At 41.7% G+C, this 13,206-nt stretch overlaps 1 long non-coding RNA gene across 1 annotated transcript in view; it reads left to right on the top strand.

The window, feature by feature from the left end:
- LOC102184231 overlaps positions 1-13,206 on the top strand; it is a 76,674-nt gene that overhangs the window by 45,485 nt on the left and 17,983 nt on the right. Inside the window, exons 4-5 of the long non-coding RNA XR_001918145.1 lie at positions 4,456-4,764; positions 4,864-5,172. This is a non-coding gene — a long non-coding RNA (antigen WC1.1). The remainder of the gene's footprint in view (positions 1-4,455; positions 4,765-4,863; positions 5,173-13,206) is intronic.

The raw sequence follows: 13,206 nt of genomic DNA, 5'->3' as shown, positions 1-13,206 counted from the left end.
GGTCCATATAGTCAAAGCTATGTTTTTTTCCAGTAGTTATGTATGGACATGAGAGTTGGATCATAAAGAAGGCTGAGTGCTGAAGAATTGATGCTTTTGAATGGTGATGTTGGAGAAGACTCTTGAGAGTCCTTTGGACAGCAAGGAGATCAAATCAGTCAATCCTAAAGGAAATCAACCATGAATAATTTATTGGAAGGACGGACGCTAAAGCTGAAGCTCCAATACTTTGGCCACAAGAAGTTCCTCCACAAGAAGAACTGACTCATTGGAGAAGACCCTGAGGCAGGGAAAGGTTGAAGATGGGAGGAGAAGGGGACGACAGAGGATGAGATGGTTGGATGGCATCACTGACTCAATGTACATGAATTTGAGTAAACTCAGGGAGATAGTGAAGGACAGGGAAGCCTGGTGTGCTGCAGTCCATGACGTCACAAAGAGTCGGACACGACTGAGTGACTGAGCAACAAAAACAACCAGTTAAATAAAAATGCTTTAATTAGAATGTGTAGCCTGTGACCAAACTCCCAGCCAGAGGAGGCTAGGGGTCCTGACCTGGGCCTCTCTGTTCAGTTCAGTCACTTGGTTGTGTCCGACTCTTTGTGACCCCATGAATTGTAGCACGCCAGGCCTCCCTGTCCATCACCAACGTCCATACCCCACATCCAAGGTAAGAGAAACCCAAGTAAGATGGTAGGGGTTGCAAGAGGCATCAGAAGGCAGACACACAAACCAGAATCACAGAAAACTAGTCAATCTAATCACATGGACCACAGCCTTGTCTAACTCAGTGAAACTAAGCCATGCCCTGTGGGGCCACCCAAGATGGGCGGGTCATGCTGGAGAGGTCTGACAGAATGTGGTCCACTGGAGAAGGGAATGGCAAACCACTTCAGTATTCTTACCTTGAGAACCCCATGAACAGTATGAAAATGCAAAATGATAGGACACTGAAAGAGGAACTCCCCAGGTCAGTAGGTGCCCAATATGCTACTGGAGATCAGTGGAGAAATAACTCCAGAAACAATGAAGAGATGGAGCCAAAGCAAAAACAATACCCAGTTGTGGATGTGACTGGTGATAGAAGCAAGGTCTGATGCTGTAAAGAGCAATATTGTATAGGAACCTGGAATGTTAGGTCCATGAATCAAGGCAAATTGGAAGTAGTCAAACAGCAGATGGCAAGAGTGAACATCGATATTCTAGGAATCAGCAAACTAAAATGGACTGGAATGGGTGAATTTAACTCAGATGACCATTATATATACTACTGCGTGCAGGAATCCCTTAGAAGAAAAGGAGTAGCCATCATGATCAACAAAAGAGTCTGAAAAGCAGTACTTGGATGAAATCTCAAAAATGACAGAATGATCTCTGTTCATTTCCAAGGCAAACCATTCAATATCACGGTATTCCAAGTCTATGCCCCAACCAGTAATGCTGAAGAAGCTGAACGGTTCTATGAAGACCTCCAAGACCTTTTAGAACTAACACCCAAAAAAGATGTCCTTTTCACTATAGGGACTGGAATGCAAAAGTAGGAAGTCAAGAAACACCTGGGGTAACAGGCAAATTTGGCCTTGGAATACAGAATGAAGCAGGGCAAAGGCTAATAGAGTTTTGCCAAGAGAACGCACTGGTCATAGCAAACACCCTCTTCCAACAACACAAGAGAAGACTCTACACATGGACATCACCAGTGGTCAACACCGAAATCAGAATGATTATATTCTTTGCAGCCAAAGATGGAGAAGCTCTATATAGTCAGCAAAAACAAGACCAGGATCTGACTGTGGCTCAGATCATGAACTTCTTATTGGCAAATTCAGACTTAAATTGAAGAAAGTAGGGAAAACCACGAGACCATTCAGGTATGATCTAAATCAAATCCCTTATGATTATACAGTAGAAGTGAGAAATAGATTTAAGGGACTAGATCTGATAGAGTGCCTGATGAACTATGGACGGAGGTTCATGACATTGTACAAGAAACAGGGATCAAGACCATCCCCATGGAAAAGAAATACAAAAAAGCAAAACAAATGTCTGGGAAGGCCTTACAAATAGCTGTGAAAAGAAGAGAAGTGAAAAGCAAAGGAGAAAAGGAAAGAAATAAGCATCTGAATGCTGAGTTCCAAAGAATAAGAAGGAGAAATAAGAAAGCCTTCCTCTTTCTTATGCAAAGAAATAGAGGAAAACAACAGCCTGGGAAAGAAGAGATTTCTTCAAGAAAATTAGAGATACCAAGGGAACATTTCATGCAAAAATGGGCTTGATAAAGGACAGAAATGGTCTGGACCTAACAGAAGCAGAAGATATTTAGAAGAGATGGCAAGAATACACAGAAGAACTGTATAAAAAAGATCTTCATGACCAAGCTAATCACGATGCTGTCATCACTCACCTAGAGCCAGACATCCTGGAATGTGAAGTCAAGTGGGCCTTAGAAAGCATCTCTAAGAACAAAGCTAGTGGAGGTGATGTAATTCCAGTTGAGCTATTTCAAATCCTGAAAGATGATGCTGTGAAAGTGCTGCACTCAATATGCCAGCAAATTTGGAAACTAAGCAGTGGCCACAGGACTAGAAAGAGTCGGTTTTCATTCCAATCCCAAAGAAAGGCAATGCCAAATAATACTCAAACTACCACACAATTGCACTCATCTCACATGCTAGTAAAGTAATGCTCAAAATTCTCCAAGCCAGGCTTCAGCAATATGTGAGCTGTGAACTTCCAGATGTTCAAGCTGGTTTTAGAAAAGGCAGAGGAACCAGAGATCAAATTGCCAACATCCGCTGGATCATGGAAAAAGCAAGAGAGTTCCAGAAAAACATCTATTTCTGCTTTATTGACTATGCTAAAGCCTTTGACTGTGTGGATTACAATAATGTGGGCCTCTCTGGGGAGATGGAAATGCATAAATAATAAAAGGCAAGCAGATCATCCTCTCTCTCATCATTCATTCTTATATCAGTGGTCAAGCTAATCTTTCAATTCTTTAATTTCTGAGGTATCTTTTCTGTTCTCTCCTGATCTCTATAGTAGATTTTTATTCTGTTACATCATTCTTTTTGAGACTCCAAAGTTCACATACTTATGCAATCAGAGTCCTTGACCAGGATAAACTCCACCATGTACGTAAATAACCATGAGCACACTCAGAAACCATGCAACTTATTTAAAAAATTGTTCTTTATGATGTGCAGGGATTGTTTCCCATTGGATTACCATTTCTGTCTCCAAATAGGGTCCCTGAAGGATGAAATCATGATCACGAGTCTTTTCCTTGGTCTGTCTCTCATACTCCATTCACTCCCCGTTTAACTCACCCCACCTCACTCCCTACAGACGTTCTTCCCTTTTGGAGTCTCCTTTCCATCTATTTGTAGCTCTTAAGATTGTTTCTTCTTTTGTGCACTGGGGGAATTGGGAAAGGGTAGCACTGTTAGGTGGAAAATGGGAGGAGCACAGGGGATAAAAGGTGTTAAAATCTTGCTGAACGGGTATTTGGTTTCCAAATCTATGTTTCATCTCTACTGAGTCTTTTGCAATTTAGAAATCACTAAAATATATATGCATTTTTTGCTCTCTGTTCTCTTCCTCTCACTCTCCTTTTTTATAGCTTGCTGGCTTCTTATCTCAGAAATCCAAATAGGAAAGGCATGTGCAGTTGGCCTATAGTTAGGGTTAGAATACAATTATCATCACTCCTTCACATTTGCTAAGTATCTCATGTCTAGGATGAAGTAATCCACTAACTCAGTTGTCTTGCATAATCCCACTGAGACTTCACTTTCTCTCAGGTGTGTTCATAAATCCTAGGTTTTTAAGAAAGATGGCTAGGACCATTCCCTCCCTCTCTTATGACTCTCTGAGCTTTCATCATTTCCAAACTTTTCTGTGAACAACTTCTTTCACAATTAAATTACCTAATTGTGACCTAATGCCTGTGCTCAAATCCAGCCCGCATGATGTTCCTTGTCTTCAGTGACTTGAACATTGGCTCTGAGAGAAAACTGGCCAGAATTCTAGCCCCAGAAATCTCAGGATGACCTTCTAAACTTCTCTGGCTCTTAGGCCTCTCACCTCTTGAATCCCATGGTCTTTTTTCACTCTCAGTTAGTTCAGCTCTGCACCCGTTTGAACGTCTACCACTGTGCAGTTTCTTTGGGCACTATAGTTTCCAGGCCCCCAGATAGGAATTAACATTCCTAACTAATATATATTCTCGGGATTCAGCCATTCCAAATTGACCCTGCAATCCTTCTGGATATCTCTTCAGAAACTTGCCCATAAAAATGCATTTTGACAATGACAGTCAAATTCTCTCTTCTTATCCCCTCTTATTGCACTGCTGGAAAGAAAAGCTTTCCCACCTTTGCCTGTGAGGTGTTGTTTCCAATTGTCAAGCCAGTTTCATGAACACTCACTGGGTTTGTTCTTTGTTTCTCTTAGGATTTGTGCGTCTGGCTGGAGGGGATGGACCCTGCTCAGGGCGAGTAGAAGTGCATTCTGGAGAAGCCTGGACCCCAGTGTCTGATGGAAACTTCACACTCCCCACTGCCCAGGTCATCTGTGCAGAACTGGGGTGTGGCAAGGCTGTGTCTGTCCTGGGACAGGTGCCCTTCAGAGAGTCCGATGGCCAGGTCTGGGCTGAAGAGTTCAGATGTGAAGGGGAGGAGCCTAAGCTCTGGTGGTGCCCCAGAGTGCCCTGTCCAGGGGGCACTTGTCACCACAGTGGAGCTGTTCAGGTTGCCTGTTCAGGTGAGATGCATGGCAAGACTTAACATCCACGTACTTCGGTTCAGCTAAAAAAAAAAAAAAAAAAAAAGACTTTGCTGAAATCCTGTCTTTTTCTATTAGTGTACACAGACATCCGGCTTATGAAAAATGGCACCTCTAGTTGTGAGGGGCAGGTGGAGATGAACATTTCTGGACGATGGAGAGCATTCTGTGCCTCCCACTGGAGTCTGGCCAATGCCAATGTTGTCTGTCGTCAGCTCGGCTGTGGAGTTGCCATCTCCACCCCAAATGGGGCAGAAGGAAGTGATCAACTCTGGAAAGCCCGATTTCACTGCTCAGGGACTGAGTCCTTCCTGTGGAAATGCCCTGTGACTGCCCTGGGTGTTCCTGACTGTTCCCATGGCAATACGGCCTCTGTGATCTGCTCAGGTAAGAGAGGGAAGGGCTACTATACTTAGAATGCTCCTGCAGTGAAATGTCCCCAGCAGAGAGTACGGGAAACAGGCTTAAATAGAAAGATATTCTGTAGTGAAATGTTTATTCTTGTTACTGAACTCAGGTTTCAGCTGCTCATTACTCAAGAATCCAATACTGAAAGAAAAGTGTGGGGTAAAATTAAAGACAGCTTTATTGAGGAAACCAGCAGTTCTGGGGAGACAGAGGACTAATGTACCAAGAACCAGCTCTTACTTGCGGATCAGGGCCAGAAGTTTTTAAATGGGAATTTCAGAAGTGCACAGGTGGAGGTTTTGTCAGGTCTGACAAAATGTGGTCCACTAGAGAAGGGAATCACAAACCATTTCAGTATTCCTGCCTTGAAAGCCCCATGAACAGTATGAAAAGGCAAAAAGATAGAAGAGTGAAAGATGAACTCCCCAGGTCGGCAGGTGCCCAATATGCTACTGGAGATCAGTGGAGAAATAACTCCAGAAACAATGAAGAGATGGAGCCAAAGCAGAAACAATACACAGTAGTGGATGTGACTGGTGATGGAAGCAAGGTCCGATGCTGTAAAGAGCAATACTGCATAGGAACCTGGAATGTTAGGTCTATGAATCAAGGCAAATTGGAAGTAGTCAAACAGCAGATGGCAAGAGTGAACGTTGACATTTTAGGAATCAGTGAACTAAAATGGACTGGAATGGGTGAATTTAACTCAGATGACCATTATATATACTACTGCATGCAAGAATCCCTTAGAAGAAATGGAGTAGCCATCATAGTTAACAAAAGAGTCCTAAACACAGTACTTGGATGCAATCTCAAAAATGACAGAATGATCTCGGTTCATTTCCAAGGCAAACCATTTAATATCATGGTAATTCAAGTCCATGCCCCAATCAGTAACACTGAAGAATCTGAAGTTGAAAGGTTCTATGAAGCACCTATGAGACCCTCTATATCTAACAACAACAAAAAAGATGTCCTTTTCATTATAGGGGACTGGAATGCAAAAGTAGGAAGTCAAGAGACATGTGAATAGCAGGTAAATTTGGAGTGCAAAATGGAGTGCAAAATGAAGCAGGACAAAGGCTAACAGAGTTTTGCCAAGAGAACACACTGGTCATAGCAAACACCCTCTTCCAACAACACAGAAGACTCTACACATGGACATCACCAGATGGTCAACACCAAAATCATATTGATTATATTCTTTGCATCCAAAGATGGAGAAGCTCTATATAGTCAGCAAAAACAAGACCAGGATCTGACTGTGGCTCAGATCATGAACTCCTTATTGGCAAATTTAGACTTAAAGTGAAGAAAGTAGGCAAAACCACTAGACCATTCAGGTATGACCTAAATCAAATCCCTTATGATTATACAGCGGAAGTGAGAAATAGCTTTAAGGGACTAGATCTGATAGAGTACCTGATGAACTATGGATGGAGGTTCATGACATTGTACAGGAGGCAGTGAGAAAGACCATCCCCAAGGGGGAAAAAAAAATGCCAAAAAGCAAAATGGCTGTCTCAGGAGGCCTTGCAAATAGCTGAGAAAAGAAGAGAAGCAAAAAGCAAAGGAGGAAAGGAAAGATATAAGGATCTGAATGCAGAGTTCCAAAGAATAGCAAGGAGAGATAAGAAAGCCTTCCTCAGTGATCAGTGCAAAGAAACAGAGGAAAACAATAGAATGGGAAAGACTAGAGATCTCTTCAAGAAAATTAGAGATACCAAGGCAAAATTTTCAAAGATGGGCACGACAAATGACAGAAATGTTATGGGTCTACCAGAAGCAGAAGATATTAAGAAGAGGTGACAAGAATACACAGAAGAACTATGCAAAAAGATCTTCATGACCCAGATAACCAATATGGTGTGTTCACTCACCTAGAACCAGACATTCTGGAATGCGAAGTCAAATGGGCCTTAAGAAGCAGCACTATGACTAAAGCTAGTGGAAGTGATGGATTCCAGTTGAGCTCTTTCAAATCCTAAAAGGTGATGCTGTGAAAGTGCTACACTCAATATGCCAGAAAATTTGTAAAATTCAGCAGTGGCCACAGGACTGGAAAATGTCAGTTTTCATTCCAGTCCCAAAGAAAGGCAATGACAAAGAACACTCAAATTAAAGCACAGTTGTACTCATCTCACACACTAGTAAAGTAATGCTCAAAATTCTCCAAGTCAGGCTTCAACAGTACATGGACCATGAAATTTCAGATGTTCAAGCTGGATTTAGAAATGGCAGAGGAAACAGAGATCAAATTGCTACATTCACTGGATCATCAAGAAAGCAAGAGAGTTCCAGAAAAACATCTACTCCTGCTTTATTGAATATGCTAAAGCCTTTGACTGCATGGGTCACAACAAACTGTAGAAAATTCTTCAAGAGATAGGAATACCGGACCACCTTATCTGCCTCTTGAGAAATCTGTGTGCAGGTCAGGAAGCAACAGTTAGAGCTGGACATGGAACAACAGATGGATTCCAAATAGGGAAAGGAGTATGTCAAGGCTGTATATTGTCACCCTGCTTATTTAACTTATACACAGAGTACGTCAAGCTAAACGTAGGGTTGAATCAAGCACAAGCTGGAATTCTGGTGGCTGAGATGGTAAAGCATCTGTCTGCAATGCAGGAGACCTGGGTTCCATCCCTGAGTCAGGAAGATCCCCTGGAGAAGGAAATGACAGCCCACTCCAGTACTCTTGCCTGGAAAATCCCATGAACGGAGGAGCCTGATAGGCTACAGCCCATGGGGTTGCCAAGAGTCGGACATGACTGAGCGATGTCACTTTCACTTTCAAACTATTATTATTTTTTCCTATTTGACTGTTTTCCTTTGTTTCTGATTTTTATTCATTTCTGTGATTAAATTTATTCTTTAATTAGGTTTTTCTACAAATGGAGACAGGTGGAGGACATGAGAGTGGTCTGTCCTGAGAAGGCTCTGTAAGGTTCTGCTCCATAACATTCTCATTGTTCACTCATTTTTTCAGGGGAAAAAGGTGTTAAGAAATGCTAAGAAGTGCTATGTCAGGGAAAGAAATGCCTAGATGAATACTATTTTTTTTTATGAAACAGTATTATTTAAGGATAATAATAGAGAACAAAGTACAAACAATAAGTGTACCCCTAGGTCATGTTCCCCAGCCCAGATCTACACAGAGAACATTCCCAGCACCACAGAATCACTATTGCCTCCCAATAGCCGTGTCCTCCTCTCCAGGGAAGCCTGCTTACCTAAGACTTGTACTGCCAGAGAATATTTTCTCAGTGTGTGAACTTTATGTAAAACCATACAGTATGTTTTCTTTTGAGTCTAATTTCTTTGACTCCAAACTGTGTTTGAGATTCACTCATGATGTTGTTTATGGCAACATTTTTATTCACTTTTATTATTATATAGTATTCCTTTGAATGATCACACGATCCATTCAAGTAATGGCAGAGATTTGAATGTATTTCCAGTTCTTGACTATTACAAATGCAATGGTGCAAATTACCATGATGATGACTTTTGGCAAAAGTATTTATTATGATTTTTGTGTGTTTAATTCTTGGTCTTATATTTTTATTTTCTCAATGGTATGCTGTACTTCAATGAGCCAAGTTACTCATCTTAGGTTTGACTCATCAACTTTTTTTTCTGTCCATGTAGTGCTCCTCAGTCAGTCAGTTCAGTTCAATTGCTCAGTCATGTCTGACTCTTTGCAACCCCATGGACTGCAGCATGCCAAGCTTTCCTGTCCTTCACCATCTCCTGGAGCTTGCTCAATCTCATATCTATTGAGTCACTGATAACATCCAATCATCTCATCCTCTGTCATCCCCTTCTCCTCCTGCCTTCAACCTTTCTCAGCATCAGAGTCTTTACCAATGGGTCAGTTCTTCTTATCATGTTGCCAAAGAATTGGAGCTTCAGCTTCAGTATCAGTCTTTCCAATGAATATTCAGGATTGATTTCCTTTAGGATTGACTGATCTCCTTGCGGTCCAAGGGACTCTCAAGCATCTTCTCCAACACCACAGTTCAAAAGCATCAATTCTTTGGCGCTCAGCTTTCTTTATGGTTCAACTCTCACATCCATACATGACTACTGGAGAAACCAAAGCTTTGTTGGACCTTTGTTGGCAAAGTAATGTCTCTACTTTTTAATATGCTATGTAGGTTGGTCATAGCTTTTCTTACAAGGAGCAAGAGTCTTTTAATTTCATGGCTGCAGTCACCATCTGCAGTGATTTTGGAGCCCAAGAAAAGAACGCCTCTCACTGTTACCACTGTTTCCCCATATATTTGCATGAAGTGATGGGAACAAATGCCATGATCTTCGTTTTTTAAGCCAAGATTTTCAGTCACCTCTTTCACTTACATCAAGAAGTCCTTTAATTCCTCTTCAGTTTCTGCCATAAGGGTGGCGTCATCTGCATATCTGAGATTATTGATATTTCTGTCAGCAATCTTGATTCCAGGTTGTACTTCATCCAGCCTGGCATTTCGCATGATGTACTCTGCATATAAGTTAAATAAGTAGAGTAACAATATACAGCCTTGAAGTACTCCTTTCTCAGTTTTGAACCAGTCCGTTGTTCCAGTCCACAGAGCTCCTTATATTCTTCTGAAGAGAACTTTGTCTACTCCAAAATCACAAAAATGTTCTCTGAGAATTACTCACAGAAGTGTAATTATTTTTCCTTTGCATATAATTGTACATTGCTTCTAGGATTGATATCTCTGTAGGATAGGGTCAAGTGTCATGTTTTCATATGGGCATCCAGTTGACTCTGAATCTTTTTTCTGAAAAGACTATTCCCCACTGCAGTGTCAGCTTTGTGATAAGCGAAAGAGCACCTGTTCCCCACTGCAGTGTCAGCTTTGTGATAAGCGAAAGAGCACATATGTCTGAGTACTTCTTTTAGAGTCTGTTCTGTCCCACTGTATCATTTGTCTCTCCTTGCACCTGTTCTACACTTTCTCAATTATTGTAACTTCCATAAGTCTTGAACCTTCTCTGGTGACTCAGATGGTAAAGAATCTGCCTGCAATGTGGGAGACCTGGATTTGATCCCTAGGTTGGGAAGATCCCCTCGAGAAGACCATGACAACCCACTTCAGTATTCTTGCCTGGAGAACCGTCATGGACAAAGGAGCCTGGTGGGCTTCAATCTGTTTGGTCACAAAGAGTTTGACATGACTGAGTGACTAAGCACACATAGTAAGTCTGAGTTCAGTTCAGTCACTCAGTCATGTTTGACCTTTTGCGACCCCATGGACTGCAGCATACCAGGCCTCCCTGTCCATCACCAACTCCCGGTGTTTACTCAAACTCCTGTACATCGAGTTGATGATGGCATCCAACTACCTTATCCTCTGTCGTTCCCTTCTTCTCCTGCCTTCAATCTTTCCCAGTATCAGAGTCTTTCCCAATAAGTCAGTTCTTTGCATCAGGTGGCCAAAGTATGGAAGTTTCAGCTTCATTATCAGTCCTTCCAATGAATATTCAGGACTGATTTCATTTAGGATTGACTGGTTGGATCTCCTTGCAGTCCAAGGAACTCTCAAGAGTCTTCTCCAATATTACAGTTCAAAAGCATCAATTTTTCAGTGTTCAGCTTGGCCCAACTCTCACATCCACATAGGCTGGAAAAACCATAGCTTTGACCAGACAGACTTTTGTTGGCAAAGCAATGTCTCTGCTTTTTAATATGCTGTCTAAATTGGTCATAACTTTTCTTCCAAGGAGTAAGAATCTTTTAATTTCATGGCTGCAGTCACCATCTGCAATGATTTTGGAGCCCCCAAAAGTAAAGTCTCTTAGTGTTTCCATTGTTTCCCCATCTATTTGCCATGAACTGATGGGACTGGATGCCATGATCTTAGTTTTCTGAATGTTGAGTTTTAAGCCAACTTTTCCCACTCTCCTCTTTCACTTTCATCAAGAGTCTCTTTAGTTCTTCTTCACTTTCTGCCATAAGGGTGGTGTCATCTGCATTTCTGAGGTTACTGATATTTCTCCCAGCAATCTTGATTCCTGGGTAACTTTAATTTAAAGAAGTTATGTTGTTGTTTCTCTTGCCAGCTGTTTAGGTCATTCTTGGGTTATGTATTTTGCATACATTTTTGAGCTGAAGCTCCAGTACTTTGGCCACCTGGGGTGAAGAGCTGACTCATTTGAAAAGACCCTTAAGCTGGGAAAGATTGAAATTGGGAGGAGAAGATGACAGAGGATGAGATGGTTGGATTGCATCACTGACTCAATGGACGTGAGTTTGAGTGAACTCTGGGAGTCGGTGATGGACAGGGAGGCCTGATGTGTTGCAGTCCATGGGGCTGCAAAGAGTTGCACATGACTGAGTGACTGAACAATAACATAAATTTTGAATCAGCTTGTCATGTTTCAAACACACAAAAGCATAAGGGAATTTGATTGCAGTTAGATTTAATCTGTATATAAATTTGAGAATTATTGACTTTGACAGCACTGAGTTTCCAAATTCATTGGCAAAATATATTCCTTCATTCCGTTAGGTCTTGAATTTCTCTCAAATGTTTTGCACATCTTTAACTAGGTTTTCTCCTAGGCATTTTAGGGGTTTGATGTTATTCAGTCAGTCACTTCAGTCACTTCAGTCACTCAGTCGTGTCTGACTCTCTGCGACCCCGTGGACTGCAGCACACCAGGCCTCCTTGTCCATCACCAATTCCTGGATTCCTCTCAAACTCATGTCCATCGAGTCAGTGATGCAACACAACCATCCTATCCTATGTCATCTCCTTCTCCTCCTGCCTTCAATCTTTCCCAGCATCAAGGTCTTTTCAAATGAGTCAGCTCTTCACATCAGGGGGCCAAAGTATTGGAGTTTCAGCATCAACATCAGTCCTTCCAATGAACACCCAGGACTGATCTTCTCTAGGATGGACTGATTGGATCTCCTTGCAGTCCAAGGGACTTTCAAGAGTCTTCCCCAACACCACAGTTCAAAAACATCAATTCTTCGGTGCTCAGCTTTCTTTATAGTCCAACTCTTACATCCATACATGACCCCTGGAAAAACCATAGCCTTGACCAGATGGACTTTTGTTGGCAAAATAATGTCTCTGCTTTTTAATATGCTGTCTAGGTTGGTCATAACCTTCCATCCAAGGGATAACTGTCTTTTAATTTCATGGCTGCAGTCACCATCTAAGTGATTTTGGAGCCCCCAAAATAAAATCAGCCACTGTTTCTAGTGTTTTCCCGTCTATTTGCCATGAAGTGATGAGACCAGACTCCATGATCTTAGTTTTCTAGATGTTGAGCTTTAAGCCAACTTTTTCACTCTCCTTTTTCACTTTCATCAAGAGGCTGTTTAGTTCTTCTTCACTTTCTGCCATAAGGGTGGTGTCATCTGCATATCTGAGGTTATTAATATTTCTCATGGCAATCTTGATTCCAGCTTGTGCTTCACCCAACCGAGCATTTTGCATGATGTACTCTGCATATAAGTTAAATAAGCATGGTGTGACTATACAGCCTTGATGTACTCCTTTTCCTATTTGGAACCAGTCTGTTGTTTCACATCCAGTTCTAACTGTTGCTTCCTGACCTGCAGACAGATTTCTCAAGAGGCAGGTCAGGTGATCTGGCATTCCCATCTCTTAAAGAATTTTCTACAGTTTGTTGTGATCCACACAGTCAAAGGCTTTGGCATAGTCAATAAAGCAGAAATAAATGTGTTTCTGGAACTCTCTTGCTTTTTCGATGACCCAGTGGATGTTGGCAATTTGATCTCTGGTTCCTCTGCCTTTTCTAAATGCAGCTTGAACATCTGGAAGTTCATGGTTCATGTTTTGTTGAAGCCCAGTTTGGAGAATTTTGAGCATTACTTTACTAGCATTGAGATGAGTGCAATTGTGCAATAGTACGAGAATTCTTTGGCATTGCCTTTCTTTGGGATTGGAATGAAAACTGACCTTTTCCTGTCCTATGGGCACTGCTGAGTTTTCCAAATTTGCTGGCATATTGAGTGTAGCACTTTCA

This window comes from Capra hircus, chromosome 5 (assembly GCF_001704415.2).
Source record: "Capra hircus breed San Clemente chromosome 5, ASM170441v1, whole genome shotgun sequence".
Classification (NCBI taxonomy): domain Eukaryota; kingdom Metazoa; phylum Chordata; class Mammalia; order Artiodactyla; family Bovidae; genus Capra; species Capra hircus.
The sequence above is the reverse complement of the archived record's forward strand: the minus strand, read 5'-3'. Positions and strand labels throughout refer to the sequence as shown.